Source organism: Mandrillus leucophaeus, unplaced genomic scaffold, assembly GCF_000951045.1.
Source record: "Mandrillus leucophaeus isolate KB7577 unplaced genomic scaffold, Mleu.le_1.0 Scaffold192, whole genome shotgun sequence".
NCBI lineage: Eukaryota > Metazoa > Chordata > Mammalia > Primates > Cercopithecidae > Mandrillus > Mandrillus leucophaeus.
This window is the reverse complement of record NW_012101943.1, coordinates 957,204-974,809: the sequence shown is the minus strand read 5'-3', so window position 1 is coordinate 974,809 and position 17,606 is coordinate 957,204. Positions and strand designations below refer to the sequence as shown.

General features: G+C 42.4%; 1 pseudogene; it reads right to left on the bottom strand.

Moving 5' to 3' along the window:
• Window positions 1–6,158: 6,158 nt before the first annotated feature.
• LOC105538455 overlaps window positions 6,159–17,606 on the bottom strand; it is a 55,133-nt pseudogene continuing 43,685 nt past the window's right edge.

Sequence of the window (17,606 nt, the reverse complement as noted above, 5' to 3'; positions counted from 1 at the left end):
AAAATGAATATTTTGTAAATATTTATTAAGCCCAGTCATGTTCTAAGCACTAAGGATATATTAGTCAACCAAACAGGCAGAGTTGCTGCTCCTGTGGAATTTACATGATATTGAAAAGAAATCCTAATCTACCTTCTCCTTCATTCATAACCTAATTTAAAAAGCACAGCCCCCTTCTTTCCTTTCACAGGTTACTATCTCATGAAGGGAGACAGATATTTACCATACATTTAATGAGGGCCAACTATGGGAAAGAGGAAGCGGCACAAAGATGAATAAGGTGGAAGCCACAGTCTACTGGGGGAAATCATGCATTTACAAAAGGTTACCAAATAGCCAGGGGTTACACAGGTTTTATTGTGCCCCACACTAGAAAAAGAGACATAATGAAGACTTAACCCCCACCCCCCACATTAACTCAAAATGTGGCCTTATTTGGAAATAGGGTCTTTGCAAGTATTAGTAGTGAAGATGAGATCATATTGGAGTAGTGTAGGCCCCTAATCCACTATAACTGATGTCCTTATAAGAAGATGGTCCCGTGAAGATAGAGCCACCATGGAGAACACTATAGGACTACAAAAGCAGATACTGGAGTTCTGCAGCTGCATGCAAGTCAAGGAATGCCAAATATTGTTGGTAAAAAACTGATATGATTTGACTGTGTCCCCACCCAAATCTCATCTTGAATTGTGGCTCCCATAATTCCCACGTGTTTCAGGAGGGACTTGGTAAGAGATAATTGAACCATGGGGCAGTTTTCCCCATATTGTTCTTATTGTAGTGAATAAGTCTCACGAGATCTGATGGCTCTATAAGGCGAAACCAGTTCCACTTGGCTCTCATTCTCTCTTGCTGCTGCCATGTACAAAGTGCCTTTTGCCTTCTGCCATGATAGTGAGGTCTCTCCAGCCACATGGAATTGTGAGTCCATTAAACCTGTTTCTTTATAAATTACCCGATCTTGGGTATGTCTTTATTAGCAGCATGAAAATGAACTGATAAAACAACCAAACCACCAAAAGCCAAGTTTCAGAAGAAGCATGACCCTGGGACACCTTGATTTTGTACTGCCAGCTCCCTGAACTGTGAGAAAATAAATTGCTATTGCTTTAAGTCACCCAGTTCTTATGCTTTGCTATGGCAATCCTAGGAAATGAATATACTAGCGAAGCGTTATAGCATAGCTAAGAACAGGCTATGATGGGAACACAGAGGAAGAAATCACTTAACTGTACCTGTAATGGGTGAGGAATGCTTTCCACAGGAAATGCTATTTGCATGGGGTCTTGGAATATAATCAAGACTTTTATCAGGCACATGGGAAAAGTCAAACATGAAGGTCTTTTAGGCTGTGCCAAGGATGAAAATATATGGCCTTTTGAGAGAATGGCAAGTAATTTGGAGGAGCTGCCAAATTATAAAGCACTTGGTATGCTCTAGGCAATTTCCTAAGGGGCACATAGAGAATGAATGGAGGTAGACAACTACAGGGAGGAGTATAAAGGGTGGACAATACAACTGGAACGTAAAATTAGACCCCAATTATGTTGGCACAGCAGGTAATAGGAGACCTTTCAATAATTATAAGCAGGCCTAACCCCTATAGTCTCAGCACTTTGGGAGGCCAAGGTGGGTGGATCACCTGAGGTTAGGAGTTCGAGACCAGCCTAGTCAACATGGCGAAACCTTGTCTCTACTAAAACTACAAAAATTAGCTGGGAGTGGTGGAGCGTGCCTATAATCCCAGCTACTCTGGAGGCTGAGACAGGAGAATCACTTGAACCCAGGAGGTGGAGGTTGCAGTGAGCCAAGATTGCACCACTGTACTCCAGCCTGAGTGACAGAGCAAGACTCAAAAAATAATAATTACTATTATTATAAGCAGATGAACACTATGATCATATTCTATTTTTTGACAAGATATTTCTGACAGTGGTGTGCTAAATACACTTGAAAGATGAAGACCAGTTACCACACTGCTCAAACAGATCAAGAAGGCTCAACTAACACATGGGGATACAGGGGGAACCCAGAATTATTAAGAGGTAGGACAGACATCTGATGAGTGTGTAGGGCATAGGAGACATGAAATAAAGTCAAGACTACTTAAGGGTACACACTGCTACCCAGAATGCAGAGTTCAAAATCTGTCTCAGCCACTTACCAGCTGTTTGAGCTTAGACAAGTTGCTTAACTTCCCTCGTCATTTCCTCACCTGTAAAATGGAGATACTAGCAGCAAAGGATGGCTGGGAGGATTCAATGAGTGAATATATAGAATGTGCTTAGGAAAGCCTGGTACATATTAAGTGCTTTGTATTTGCTGCAGCAGCAGCAGCAGCCATAGGTACACAGGGGATTCTTGGGCCAGGAAGATAAGGATTGTATATTTCCAAAACAACATGTTTTAAGAGAGCACACAGGAAGAGATTCATTCCAGGTGAAGACAAACTGGTATTAGAATAGATAGTGCAAAGACACACCAGTCAGAAAGGGAAGGATAGATTCCTTAGATGCTGAGGAAACCTAAAGGTGGCTGAATAACGAGGAGGAGCTATCACAGGTAAGTCAGAAGGGAAATCGGAAGGCAGGATCACAGAACCCTTCCAAGACCATACCAAGGAACCTACACTGCAGTCAACAGGCTTCGGAAGCAGAGCCCTCGCAACCAAGGGGTCTATGTGGCCACCTGGCGTCCAGTCCACGTTCTTTTGGTAAGAAGCCCCACACACCTATTTCCTTGAGGAGTTGCCTCTTCTCCACTGGATGTCCTTGCAACTTAAATCAAGAGGCCTTGCCTTCCCCTGACCAGGGGGTGGGTACATAGTCCAAGCCAAGCCAAACAGGCCCTCCCTCCTTCCTGGAATGGAACTGGGAGGACAGTGTTGAAAACACCACGCAAGGCTGGCATTCACAGGCCCCAGTGAACCATTGAGTGATTCCTGCCTCAAGACCTTCAGTGCTACCTGATCCCTGCCCTTTCGGAGCTGCTTCTCTCTCCTGCAGGCCCTCCTCTATTGTTCCAGTAAATTCTCTTTTGATTTAAATTAACAAAAGCTAGTGTCTGTTACAAACCACCAAAGATCCCTTACATCCTAATACAACTCCAATAAATGGGCCTTCCTGGAAATGTATTTTCACAATAGAAGTACCAATAAGAAAATAGTGGCCAGGCATGGTGGCTCACACCTGTCATCCCAACACTTTGGGAGGCCGAGGCGGGCGGATCACCTGAGGTCAGGATTTCGAGACCAGCCTGGCCAATATGGCAAACCCTCGTCTCTATTAAAAATACCAAAACTAGCTAGGTATGATGGCACCTATAATCCAGCTACTCGGAAGGCTGAGGCAGGAGAATCACTTGAACCTGGGAGGCAGAGGTTGCAGTGAGCTGAGATTGCGCCACTGCACTCCAGCCTGGACAACAGAGTGAGACTCCATCTCAAAAAAAAAAAAGAAAAGAAAATAGCAGAAATTTATAGGATGACACTTACTGCCTGGCAATCAAAGTCACTGCCTGTGGGCTGCCCAAGCTATGAGGTTGGAACCAGCTCTTTCTTCTTTCTCTTACATTGAAGCCTAGTTGTATTAATATATTCCATATTCAACAGTGTATGATATGTGATAACAGAAATTGTAATATGACCTAGATTTCTTGCCTTCTGTCAGTCATTTTATCAATTCCTTTTTCCATTTTTTAGATAGACACCAAGAAAGGGGCACTTTTTGGGAAGTGAGTGCTCCCTTCTGAACATAGTTCCACCCTGGGAGATTCACTGATTGATTTCCCTCATCAGTACCTCACCACTGATGTTAAGAATAAAGGAACCTCCTCACATCAGCTCATCTGTCTTTCTGCTCTGAGCCCAATTGCTCCCCAGGGCTTTGTTCATCTCGGATTCAGTTTCCAACCAACAGGCCTTCCGGCTCTGCCTAAGACAGAGACCCTTCTGAAGTCAAATCTGTATTTCCACCAGAATCAGCCATCTGATTCTTTAAAATTCTCTATGAGCATGGTTGCAATGCTCATGATGCTACATTTGAAATTAGACAAAGGCATTCTTCCCCTTACTGATGCTTTGTACCTTTCAAATTTATTCACTCAACCAGCCCATACTGAGTATCTTCCATGTGTTAGGAACAAATGTAGGCAGATTGTTACATCCCTGGAGGGAAGTGAATATTATTCATTATGTATCCCATGCCTAGCAAAGCACCTGGCACAGGAAAAGAGACGTAAAAAGGTTTTATTGTCAAAGGAAAAGTTTGCTTCTCTAACAGCCATGGGCAAAGCAGATTTCAACGGCCTCTCCTAGGGCCCTATCTGACCCTCAAGTATCAGGGTACATGGAGCAAACGGGACTCTGGAGTCATGCTGCCTGGACTGAAATCCTACCCTACCCTTCTGAGTAGGTAGTTACCTAAGGCTAATTACTGCACCTGTAAAAGCCTTAGTTTCGTCTGCAGAATGGGATTAGTAACACCTGCCTCACAAAGTTATTAAAATAATTAAATGGGAAAATGCATGAAAATCATATGCAGAATACCCAGAACAAAATATAAAATAAATGTGACTCCATCTGGACAAATTTTACAATCACAAATTCCAGTGTGCAAGAAACATAACTTATTTCTTATAACTCAATTTAATTTCTGACTTTGACCCTCCATTCTGCCCAATATGAAAAATAAAACTCGATTACATAGAAAAATAAAGTCTTGTTCGTCCCTCTCTTCTCTGGAGTTGTCCCTAATGGGATCCTGTGTGGGCCTGCCTCATCCTGTGCTGGACCCGGACACAACTTATCTCATCCAGTCCCTGGTGCAGACAACAGGATTCTCAAATAGCTCCCTGGAGCAAGATGTTGGCACACTCTGAGCAGAGACCATCCCTGTCACATCTTTCCAACACACATCCCCCTGTGCTGGCTGGAAGAACCTTGGAGGTTTCAAGTGTACACTCTCAGCTGGTGTCTGTGCCCACTGGAAGGAGTCACATGAACTTTGGATGCTCTGCAGTTCCAATCTGCGCAGATCTTCGGGACTTGACCCAGCCTAGATGCACCTCAGTGCTGTTTCTACTACACAGCAGTACCATCATGGACCCAGGATTTCCTCCATGAGATCTGGCATCTCCCCGAACCTCACCCAGGATGCCAGACACAAATCTTCTCTACTGTCATATTTCTAAATCGAATGGGGTGGAGGGGATTATATTCCCGCAACCCCAAAACTTAGCTTGAGTTGGAGATTAAGAAGAGCAGGGAACACACACAGTGAGAGAGGTCTCTCTTGTATGCCTTGTCTACCTCTCTTCTCTCTTTTCCTGGTTAGAAGGTCTATATTTACTCAAAAAGGAAAACTAGGATGAGGCAGGAGTGGGGTTAGGTGGGAAATTACAGGGAAGAATTCAATTATAGAGAATTATTCTGACTGTTCACGTTTATTTCCTCAACCTTTGTTTCACTCCTCTGTTTTGCATTTAGAAGCTAAAAATTGGCACATTTTCTGCAATTTGCCCCTGACAACTCCTTTGGGGGTAACAGGCAGCTAGAGATGGTTAGGGAAAAATAAAAAGAACCAGAATATTAATCTAGTCATTAACCTCTGACATTATTAAGACAAAATTGGAACTTGGGTTCAGGTGTAGAAATCCTCATTTGATTTGAGTAACTACAGGAAAAACCACGTGTGCAGCAAGTGCAGTCCTAAGAGATGTGGGGTTCCATGACTTTCAAGCAAAGCCTGCCAGGCTCAAGAAGGACAGAAGACCCAGGAGCTCCAGAGGGCAGGGGATTCAGAATGAGAGGACAAGATCTGACCCAGTCCCTGAGCCAAGTGTGTCTGTGGGTTCCAAATGGCTTTCATTTTTCTTTTATCTCCCAGACGGCTTCTGCTTGCCTCCCTCATTTTGCAAATACTGAAATTTCTTTGGTATCTTCTTGACTTGGGGAGCATATCAGCTGTGTGAGTCTTTAGCTATGCAGGAGCTCCCTGAATCACATATTCCAGGACTGTTAGCTGCTATTTAGTTTTCATCTACAGATGGCTTCATAAAAGCCATTCTCCTTATTCTGAAAAAAGTCCAAGTGGTAGTTAGATATTAATTTAAGATGCAAATCAGGTTATGCAGGTGGCATAAAATAACAGCAGGCTTTAAGAACCACAAATGAGGGGTGGAACTGACACAGCACCATGCACTGGTTGACGGAAGCACAACTTCTCCCATCTGCTTTCCACAAGATCGACGCCTCCACTGTGAGGCCGTTTTGCTCTTACCTGTAAACAGGGTAAAGAAAATTCTAAACACAACGCTATCTCCTTAAATTCCTCTTCATTTCATGCTGCATCCACATCCTAGACCAGGGGTCAGCAAACTTTTTCTGGAAAGGGTCAAACAGTAAGTATTTTCGGTGTAGGCCATATGGTCTCTGTTGCTACTCCTCATCTCTGCCTATGTGGTGTGAAAGTAGCCGCAGACAATACGTAAACAAGTAAGCATGGCTGTGTTCCAATAAAACTTTATTTATAGACATTGAAACTTGAATTCCACATAATGTTGACATGAAATATTCTTCTTTTTTTTTTCCACCATTTGAAACTGTAAAAACTATTCTTTGCTCATACAAAGCAGACAGTGGAACAAAGCCCAGAGGCCATAGTTTGTTGACCTCTGTCTTATATCATTACAATTTAATAGGATAAATCTCAGTTCTAACAAGCAACTAATTCTAGTCCCAAGTAATACAAAAAAGGAAACTTTATTAACCATTTCTTTTTGAGTATTTCATATGGGAGGAGGGGGCTAGAGTTTACATATTTCTTTATAAATAATGCAAAATTATAAGATGAGAATCTAAAGTGCATAAAACAAACTATTTTCAAGCCCAACATATATAAGTGAAAACGCTATTATATATTCATTTTTTTAAGTCTGACAAGGTCCCTATTTGGCATATTTTACTGGCCTATATTGAATGGACATGTATTCAGTCCAAAAAACTCTATTTCTTTATGTAGTCTACAACCCAGAATTTTCATTAACTCTTTCTGGCCTTACCACGACCACCCATTTTCAGTCTGAATAGGTAACTGGCTATACCCAAGGATTTTGTTCCAGAACAACTGTTAAGGCACAATTTTATGGTTGATAAAATACTTGAGCCTTCAACTGGTCCTCTTTGTGCTATGACTTTAGAAGCATTTCTCAAGGACACTCTATTCTCTTCCCAAATCCCTTTCCACTATGAGTAGGTATGTGGAAATGAAGTAGGCAATTATGTGACAAAACCTTACTTCAGTTTGGGGACTCCAGGACAAAGGGGTTTGTATATTACTTCCCAGGGTATAGCCCAGGGGACCTGTACACTTTGCAGGAAGAACTGGTCCAGCTTGGTCTCCACAGCGGTGAGTGAGTGGTGTATGGGGGCAAGAAGCCTTAGCTGAGCCTCACAAACACAAGGCCAGAGAAGATCTGGAAAATTCTGACCAGTTTCTACCCATCCCATTCCCCACACCCACCAAGTCCAAAAAAAAATGGCTCCAAAGAGGCTAGCCGAGATCTCAGAGAGGTATAAGGGCAAAGGCCAAACAACAAACTGCAGTAATGACAAAAGAGCCCAGCACAAACAGAGGATAATCATGAACCACATTGTCCCCACCCGTACTGCCAGGCTGGAGGTAAACCCTAAGAGGTTAGCTCTGAGGAGAAGAGAAGTGATCAAAGAAAAAAATTCCTAAATAACTAATATTTAGCTAAAAATGCAGAATAAATGTACCTTAAATTGACAAGATTAATTTTTTTTTTGCAATTCAGAGTAATAAAGACTCAAAAATCCAATTAATTCAGAATAGTAGGAGTAACTGTGGTAGTAATACAAGAGTAACAGTAGCAGTAGTAGTAACAATATAGTAGTAATACATAGTAGCAGCAGCAACAGCAGCGGCATCAGTGGTGTGGTAGTAGTAATACAATAGTAGGTAGTGGTGGGGGTAGCAGTAATAGTAAAATACAACTCATATTCATTGAGTACTTTCTATTTCCCAGGCCCTGTTTTAAGCATTTTACATGAAACTACTCATTTAATCCTTACAACAACCCTTTGAAACAAGTATTTATCTTCATTTTGCAGATGAGAAAACTTAGACACAAAAAGGAACAGCTTGAACAAGAAAAAGATTCAATGAATATTTGCTGAGCGGAAAAGTGGACACATTTATGAAATCAAACATAAGCAGGAAGTGGTACCCACACAAAATCAGCAAGGTGTGGGCATCCCAAAGTCATCGACAAAGTTTCTTGGTGCTCTAGATTTGCAAGCCAGAAGGATTCAGCATTAGAGGAAGAACTTTGATTTAAAAAAAAAAAATTAACTAAACAAAAGAGATAAGGATGGGAAACCATCAGAGGTTGTTATCAACCCACCTTTGCGATCTAATCATTTCCTCCATTCCTTCACATTAGTTCACAACGGATTCCTTTATTCTTCCTCTGATATAATGCCATTAACTATATCAACTTCCAAATATGAGGTTTCTAGAGCCCCTGTTGTTTCTGCCGTTCTGCACTACAAGCAGTGAGCGGGGCTGAGGAGTAAGGCAGCCGGCGGGCAGCAAATGTCACTGGGCCCAGATGGGCCAATGCTTTGAGAGAGTGTTGGAGCCCACAGCTACTCCTGGTCCAGAAACTGCCCCCTAACAAGCCATGACCCCATCTCTTTAGTGATTTGATATCCCGTCATTTGATTGCTTTTACTCCATGCAAAAGTCCTTAGTGGTAAATATTTATTTTATAATTCAAGTGATTTTAAGTTTTAAAAACATGATGGTTTCCTACTGAGCCACAGGGAAGATTTGTCATCCCAACTAGGAAATGAAGTGATTCTCGAGTATGCACAGAATCTAGCCTCCTCTCTGCTAAGACCACACTGGGCCCTAGATAATCACGCCACCTAGCGGCACACTTGTTCTTCTGAGAACCTCCCTCAATCTGAAATGAGGGTGCCCAGCCATCAGTTAAATTATTCCATCTCACAGCCTATGAATTTCAATAAATATACCATCTGTTCACCTTCTGTGTGGGAGTTCAATCATCTTCTTGGCAGCAGGATTATTCTACAGCAATTACCTATGTCTTTATCACCTCTCATTGAGCTGCAGCAGCCATCTCTGTAAAACCAAAAAGTTTTAAACCACAGTTTCTGTAGATGGGACGGTCTTATGTCTAGAACACACACACAAAAAATATGTCTACACTTGATTTGGGGGGGCGGGGGTGGGTATGGAGAGAGAACCAAGAACCTAATGAACAGGCTTTTTTTGTTTGTTTGTTTTTTAATTTCGAGATGGAGTTTTGCTCTTGTTGCCCAGACCGGAGCGCAGTGGTGCAATCTCAGCTCACTGCAACCTCCGTCTTGGCTCAAGCAAGTCTCCTGCCTTAGCCTCCCGAGTAGCTGGGATTACAGGTACCCGCCACAAGGCCTGGCTAATTTTTTGTATTTTTAGTAGAGATGGGGTTTTACCGTATTGGCCAGGCTGGTCTTGAACTCCTGACCTCAGGTGATCTGCTCACCTTGGCCTCCCAAAGTGCTGAGATTACAGGCGTGAGCCACCATACCAGCCAGGCATTTTTTTCCTGAGCTGCGGGGTAGAACTAAGGAGCCTTCACTTTAGGATGCCAGGTTTTGATGTGTTGAAGTAACAAGATTTGAAAAAGCAAAAGGCCACCGCTGAGAGAGCAGCCACAGTCTATTAGATGCGGAATCAGGAGATGCAGAATCGGGGGACATGGGACCTACCTCCAGCTCTGCTACCGTGTGCACAAACAAGTCGCCTCTCTGAGCCTCAGTTTCCTCTTCTGTAAAATGGGAAGGTTGGAATGGTGACCACTGAACTTCCCTTTGGCTCTGATATTATAAGATTCTAGTGGATGGAAAACGGGAGCCTACAGCACAGCCCACGCCCAGATGTACCACTGATTTGCTGAGCTTCACTGAGTTGCTAAGTAAAATTATAGCTAAAAAAAGAAAACGTCACAAGCACCCAAGTGGTTTGAATGCTTTTTAAATCTGGATTATTATTAATGATTCTTTTTGCACAGTATATGAGAGGAGGAAACAAAGGCTTGGTGAGGTTAATTTGCTCCAGGTCACCCCCTAGAAAATGGGGAAGCTGAAACTTAACTTATGCCATTTGGTTCCAAAGTCCAAGCTCTTATACAGTGCCATATTGGAAGGCTTCACAAAAAAGCAGAATTTCAAGACAAGATCTAGAATCAAAGAAAGAACGAGAGGCATTTCAGAGGAAAGCGTAAACGTACATGTCATAAATACCCAGCATTAACTTTATATTGGCTTAGTTCCAGCTGTTTATCATCCAGTTATGTATCCAAACAGCCTGGCTATGGCCATAACAATGCTGTGTGCTCCCCAAACCACGTTCACTTTCTTTCTGGGCACATAAGAACACTAAATTTCCCAGTATCTCTTCTGATAAGATCAAGAACAGGAACTAGGTTCCAGCTAATGGGAAGTGAGCAGGAATTCTCTACACCATATGAGTGTCGCTATAAAGGCCTGTTTTATACACTTTTCCTCCTATTCATGCCCTGGAAGTGAAGGACTCCAGTACAGCAGGACCACACCTGAGTCACTACACTGAGGAAGGCTTGTGGAAGGTGGCCCCCCCTGCACTGGACTGTGGCAAAGTGAAGAAGGAAAAAAAAAAAAAAACCAACCTTTATTTTGTATTATACTGAGATGTGGGGGTTGTTTGTTATGGCAGCTACCAACCAATAGCCTGGCCAATGGGAACAGTAATGGTGCCTTAGTTTTTTTGCCAGCCCGGTATCTAATCCCCTTTCTTCTGAATGCAGTCCTCAATTCCCCTTCTCCAGCACTATGATGTACCTGAACTTCAGTCCACATGGTTCAGAAAGGGATGTCATCACCCCTCCTCAGTTCTAAAGCCTCTTGGTCCCCACATCAGCCAAATGAGAGTCAATCCTGAGACTTTTTGCTGGAACTATTGTGAAAGGGAAACTCTTTTTCCACTAGGAAGGCCAAGCTGAGGATACAAGTCTGGAGCAGCAGGGAGGTCACTACGGAGGAGAGTCAGCCCTAGAACAAAATTAGCAAAGGGAACAACAGAGCAATGAGAGGGCTAGGGTGAGAGAAGAATAAATGCGGGAAGGAGAAAGAATAGAAGGCAGAGCATGAAAGAAAATGGAGGCCAAGGGTGGCCAGGGGAGCAGTGGGGACAAAGCAAGGGCAAAGACAGAAAGGAGCATGAGGTGTGAAGGAGAGGAGGCAGACGGGGGCAAGAGTAGCAGCTAGAGGTGGAGGGAGAGAGAAATCAAGCAGATGGAAAGAGAGATTAGCAAGCAATGGAGAGAGGGGGCCAGGGCGGGGTGGGGAGGGTAGAGTCAGAGAGAGGGAGGGTCAGGGGAAAGATGCGCGGAAGAAGCAAGAGAGAAGGGAGGAAGAGGAGAGGTTTATGGTGGGAGGATGCAGGGTGAAGGAGAAGGGGCAGAGATGCAGAAAGGGGAGTAAATGGAGAGAAAAGTAGAAAAGGAAGGGAAGGAGGGAGGCAGGGAAGTGAGATCTTCCTTTGAATGCTTCAGTCCAGCCAAACCCAGTCAGCCTCGCCCCTGGATGAGTCAATAACTTCTTTTGCATTTATCATTTTAATTGGGGTCCTGTCATTTGCTGCAGGGAATTTTTTTATATTTTCCAAAACAACCTTTAAAATAGATGAAAGCAACATATGTGTCAAAACATGGACACATAATTATATAACACAGCCAGCAAGAATTGACTACCTTCTACCAAAATAAGAACTTTCAATCTTCAGAGCATCTCTACTACCTTATCCTTTCAGACTTTACCAGATGACTTATTCAGTAGGATCCTAGCCTAAGATTACACACTATTACATTTTCTGGCTTCATTCTTTTCCCTACCGCTCCCTTAATCTTGTTCTCTGTTCTAATAAGTTGTTCTACCTTTATCACCTTTTCCTGATGCAAACTGTCTTGTTTCTGCCTTTTGCATGATCATTTAGAATTCTGGAAGGGTCCCAGCTGTTGGTCCCTCCAGCCCTACTTGTCCTCTCAGCACTGCAGTGGCAGCTACTCGGGTACATTACCTTGATCCCAAAGGCCACTAGCTTGAGCTGCTGCTGCTGAAATCATCCAATATGAGTCAACAGTGAGCTGAAATGCATTGTTCTGAATCTCCCTGATGTCACATTCTCAATAGCAACAGCAAGAAACAACTGACTTGAAATGTGAATCAATGCTCAAATTCGCGAGGGGGGGAAAAAAAGGTGAAGATGTGCTTGCCACCAAGAGCGAAAGCAAGAGAGAGATGGATAAATTGTGTGTGTGTGTGTGTGTGTGTGTGTATGCATGTGCACACATGTCCTGGAAGGTGGACCAAAAGATAAATTAAAGGATTCAGTTCTCAAATGCTCATCAAGGAATAAAACAGTCTGGTTTTCTCTAGAGCCAAAAGAAAAATGAAGTGATGAGTGGAATTATAAAAGGCAAAAGAAGGAAAGTACCTTAACCAAAAGCCTAAGGTCTGTGGGGTCACTCACACATTGGAGACAAATGTCGCCTCCTTTCTTATTACCGAAAGCACCTGAACTGAAGTTAGCAACAGAGTCTCTGCACTCCAGGGACTTATATTTATTTCCCCCAGAATATTTCATATTTATTCAAGCTAAATAATATGTATGACATCTGGGCACAAAGTCTTTTCAAAGAGAAAAATCAACCCAGCCACGCTAATTTTCCTCATTCACCAACCAACCCCCACACGCAGGAAGCCAGCTCCCTCCCATTCACTCACAGCACCACAGCTATGAAACTGTTCAATACAATCCCAGAGGCTTGGTTTTCCTCAGCTACCCTTATTTACTAACATACGCTATTTACTAACACACACAATTGCTGTCAATGGTGGCCTCAGTTTCTCATGTATCAATGAATTTTAAGGCTCTATAAAAATCTAGATGCATATAAAAAGATACTGCAGCAAAGGAGCTCAGGTTTTTCTTCTAAAAAGAAGTAAAAATTGTAGTTCTATAGCAGTAAAAATTGTATGGTTTGGTGTTTTTTTTTTGTTTTTTGTTTTTGTCATTAAGGAAACATTCTTGACTATATTTAAGACCACCCAACTACCTGGATCTGGAACTCAGGGACAAATACAGCCCTTCCACTTTGGTTGGGGCAGTGAACGTGAATCCTTGTCCCTCTCACTAACCTATGAAATGAGATGGGCAACTTGAAAGGAAACCCAAAGCCCCTTCTCAATGATTCCCAGGGGCCTGCCCCACATCCACAGCTCTGGGAACTCCCCTGGCCCCTCCTTTGTCCAGGGTGGCAATCTTCCCTCCAACAACCAACCCAAACTACCCACAGCCCAGAAGCTCCCAGTCTTTCTTACTCTTTTCACTTCCACCAAAGTGCCCACACAGTCTTGAACATCTGAAACTAAATGTGAGAGAAGGAAGAAAGGCTTGCTCATGATCCTCCTAACCCAGGAGAGAGCAATATCCTGCCTCTTCGTGATCTTTCTCCACTTACAAAAGGTTATTCTTATTGACTGAATGTGGCCTGATTGTATGTCCCCAGTGGCTGTGACAAAGACTGCCTCCTTTGATCAAAACTTGGATCCAGCCCCTCTGAGTCCTCTGCTTGACTAGGCTGACCTTGGGGTTCTCTCTGTGTCCTTGCTGAATCCAGTTTGAGCAAGAACACTGCTAAATGAGTGTCTTAGTCTGTTTTGTGTTGGTATAAAGGAATGCTGAGGTTGGGTAATTTATAAAGAAAAGAGAGTTATTTAGCTCACGATTCTGCAAGCTGGAAGGTTCATGATTGTGCACTGGGGGAGGGCCTCAGACTGCTTCCACTCAGGGTGGAAGATAAAAGGGAGCTTGCCTGTGCAGAGAGTACATAACTAGAGAGAAAGTGAGCAAGACAGAGAGACAGAGACAGACAGACAGAGAGCAAGCGAGCAAGAGTGAGCAGAGGGAAGTACCAGGCTCTTTTTAACAAACAGCTTTTGCAGGAACTAATAGAGCAAGAACTCATTTATCTGCCCTCCAGAGAGGGCATTAATGGATTCATGAGGGATCCATTCCCTTGACCCAAACATCTCCCATTAGAGCCCCACCTCCAACAATGAGATCAGATTTCAACATGAGGTTTAGCAGGACAAACATCTAAACTATAGCAGTCAGTTCAGGGAAAATGTCCCCAACCTTGGCATCTGACCACCCTCTAGTATCTTATAAACCTGGCCTGCCTTCAGCAATAATTCTATCAATTTGGCTTAGCCAGTAACCCCTTATCTTTGAAGTTTCCTTGATAATTTTCCATCCACTGACCCCTACTCTGCTCGGTGGTTATAAACCCCTACTTGTCCTTGCTGGAGTCAGAGTTGAGTCCAGTCTCTCTCCTCCACTGCAAGACCCTATGGCAACGGTCCCTGCAACTCTCACCATGCCTCCCTTGAATAAAGTCTGCCTTAACTGACTTTACCAAGTTTTTGAATCTTTTTTTTCTTTAACAGCTCTAAATACCTTATTTCATGCAATGACTATCATGACCTTTTCTGGGCCTCCTACGGTGAATGTGACCCTAAGTCCTTGTACCAATGCCAGCACAAAACCTAAATGTGACAGAGGATTACAAGACGTGGTGTTATAGAGAGACAGCTGTTAGCTTTATCTTCATCATTGTAGAAAAAAATACAGATATACCTTGTTTTATTATGCTTTCATTCATTGCACTTCAGATATTGCTTTTTTTTTTTTTTACTGAAGGTTGGTGGCAACCCTGCATTGAGCAAGTCTATCAGCACAATTTTTCCAACAGCACATGCCTCACTTTGTGTCTCTGTCACATTTTTGTAATTCACACAATAATTTCAAACCTTTACATTATTATTATATCTGTCATAGTGATCTGTGATCAGTGACCTTTGCTGTTACTATTGTAATTGTTTTGGGGCACCACAAACTGCACCCATATAAGACGGTAAGCTTAATCAATAATTGCTATATGTGTTCTGACTACTCCCTTGACCAGTCATTCCCCCACATCTCTCCCTTTTCTTGGACCTAGTAATTCCCTGAAACACAACACTATTGAAATTAGGCCAATTAAGCCAGGCGCGGTGGCTCATACCTGTAATCCCAGCACTTTGGGACCCGAGGCAGGCGGATCTCTTGAGATCAGGAGTTTGAGACCAGCCTGGCCAATATGGTAAAACGCTGTCTCTACTAAAAATACAAAAATTAGCCAGGCATGGTGGCATGTGCCTGTAATCCCAGCTACTCGGGAGGCTGAGGCAGGAGAATCGCTAGAACCTGGGAGGCGGAGGTTGCAATGAGCCAAGATCACGCCACTGCACTCCAGCCTGGGTGACAGAGTGAGACTCCATCTCCAAAAAATAAAAAAGAAAAAGGAAATTAGGCCAATTAATAATCTTACAATGGCCTCTAAGTGTTCAAGTGGAGGAGGAGTCACAGATATCTCACTTTAAATCAAAAGAAAAAAATGATAAAGCTGAGTGAGAAAAGCATGTCAAAAGCCAAGATAGAGCAAAAGCTAGGCCTCTTGCACCAAACAGTTAGCCAAGTTGTGAATGCAAAGGAGAAGTCCTTGAAGGAAATTAAAATTGCTACTCCGGTGAACACAGGCATGATAAGGAAGCAAAACAGCCCTACTGCTGATATGGAGAATATTTTGTGGTCTGGATAGAAGATCAAACCAACCACAACATTTGTTCAAGCCAAAGCCTAATCAAGAGCAAGGCCCTAACTCTTGAAGGCTAAGAGGTGCAGAAGGAAGCTGCAGAAGAAAAGTTGGAAGCTCACAGAGGTTGGTTCATGAGGTTTAAGGAAAGAATCCATCTCCATAATATAAAAGTGCAAGGCAAAGCAGCAAGTGCTAATGTAGAAGCTACAGCAATTTATCCTGAAGATCTGGCTAATATCATTGATGAAGATGGCTATACCAAACAACAGATTTTCCATGTATACCAAACAGCCTTGTATTGGTAGATGTCATCTAGGACTTTCATGGCTAGAGAAGAAAAGTCAATGCCTGGCTTCAAGGCTTCAGTGGACATGCTGACTCTCTTGGTTGGGCCTAATGTTGCTGGTGACTAAATTGAAGCCAGTGCTCACTGGCCATTCTGAAAATCCTAGGACCCCTAAGAACTATGCTCAGTGTACCCTGCCTATGCTCTAGAAATAAAACAACAAAGCCTGGATGACAGCGTATCTGTTTATAGAATGGTTTACTAAATATTGTAAGCCCAGTGTTGAGACCTACTGCTCAGAAAAAGATTCCTTTCAAAATATTACTGCTTATTGACAATACACCTGGTCACCCAAGAGCTCTGATGGAGATGTATAGGGAGATAAACATTATTTACATGCCTACTAACACAACACCCACTCTGCAGCCCATTGGTCAAGGAAGAATTTCAATTTTCAAGTCTTATTATTTAAGAAATACATTTCATAAGGCTACTGCTACCATATTAAAACCTTCTTGAAATGATTCACTAAATGTCATTAAGAACATTTGTGATCCATAGGAGGAAGCCAAAATATCAACATTACCAGAAGTTTGGAAGAAGTTGAATTCAACCCTCATGAATCACTTTTGAGGGGCTCAAGACTTCAGTAGAGAAGTAACTGCAGTGGAAATAGCAAGAGAACTAGAACTAGAAGTGGAGCCTAAAGATCTGACTGAATTGAGGCAATCTCATGATCAAACTTGAATGAATGAGGAAGTGCTTCTTACAGATGAGCAGATGAGCAAAGTGGTTTCTTAAGACAGAATCTACTCCTGGTGAAGATGCTGTGAACATCACTGAAGTGACAACAAACGATTTAGAATAATACAAAAGCTTAGTTGATAAAGAAGTGGCAAAGTTTGAGAAGATTGACTCTAGTTTTGAAAAGAGTTCCACTGTGGGTAAAATGCTATCTAATAGCATCACATGTTATAGACAAATCTTTTGTGAAAAGAAGAGTCAATCAATGCAGCAAACTTCATTGTTGTCTTATTTCTAAAAATTGCCACAACCTCCTCAACCTTCAGCAACCCACCCTGATCATTCAGCAGCCATCAACGTCGAAGCAAAACCCTCAAGCAAAAAGATTATGACTCACTGAAGACTTAGATGATTGTTGGTATTTTTTAGCTATCAAATATTTTAATTAAGGTATGTACTTCTTAAGGCATCATGTTATTGCACACTTAATAGACTATATAATAGTGTAAACATAACTTTTATATGCACTGAGAAACCAAAAAATGTGTGTGACTCATTCTATTGAGATATTTGCTTTATTGTGGTGGTCTAGAACCAAACCTGCAATATCTCCAAAGTAAGCCTGTAAATAGAAATAAGATCTATCAATTAAGACATTCTAAAACAGGATTCTGTATGTTTTCTAAATGTCTCCTTGCTTTATCAACCCCCCAATGACCACTTATTAAATATTTATCTGACTATATGTGCAAGCATTCATCCACCCACAAATGTTAAGGCTAGGCAGAATTCATCTTCAGTGTTCCCT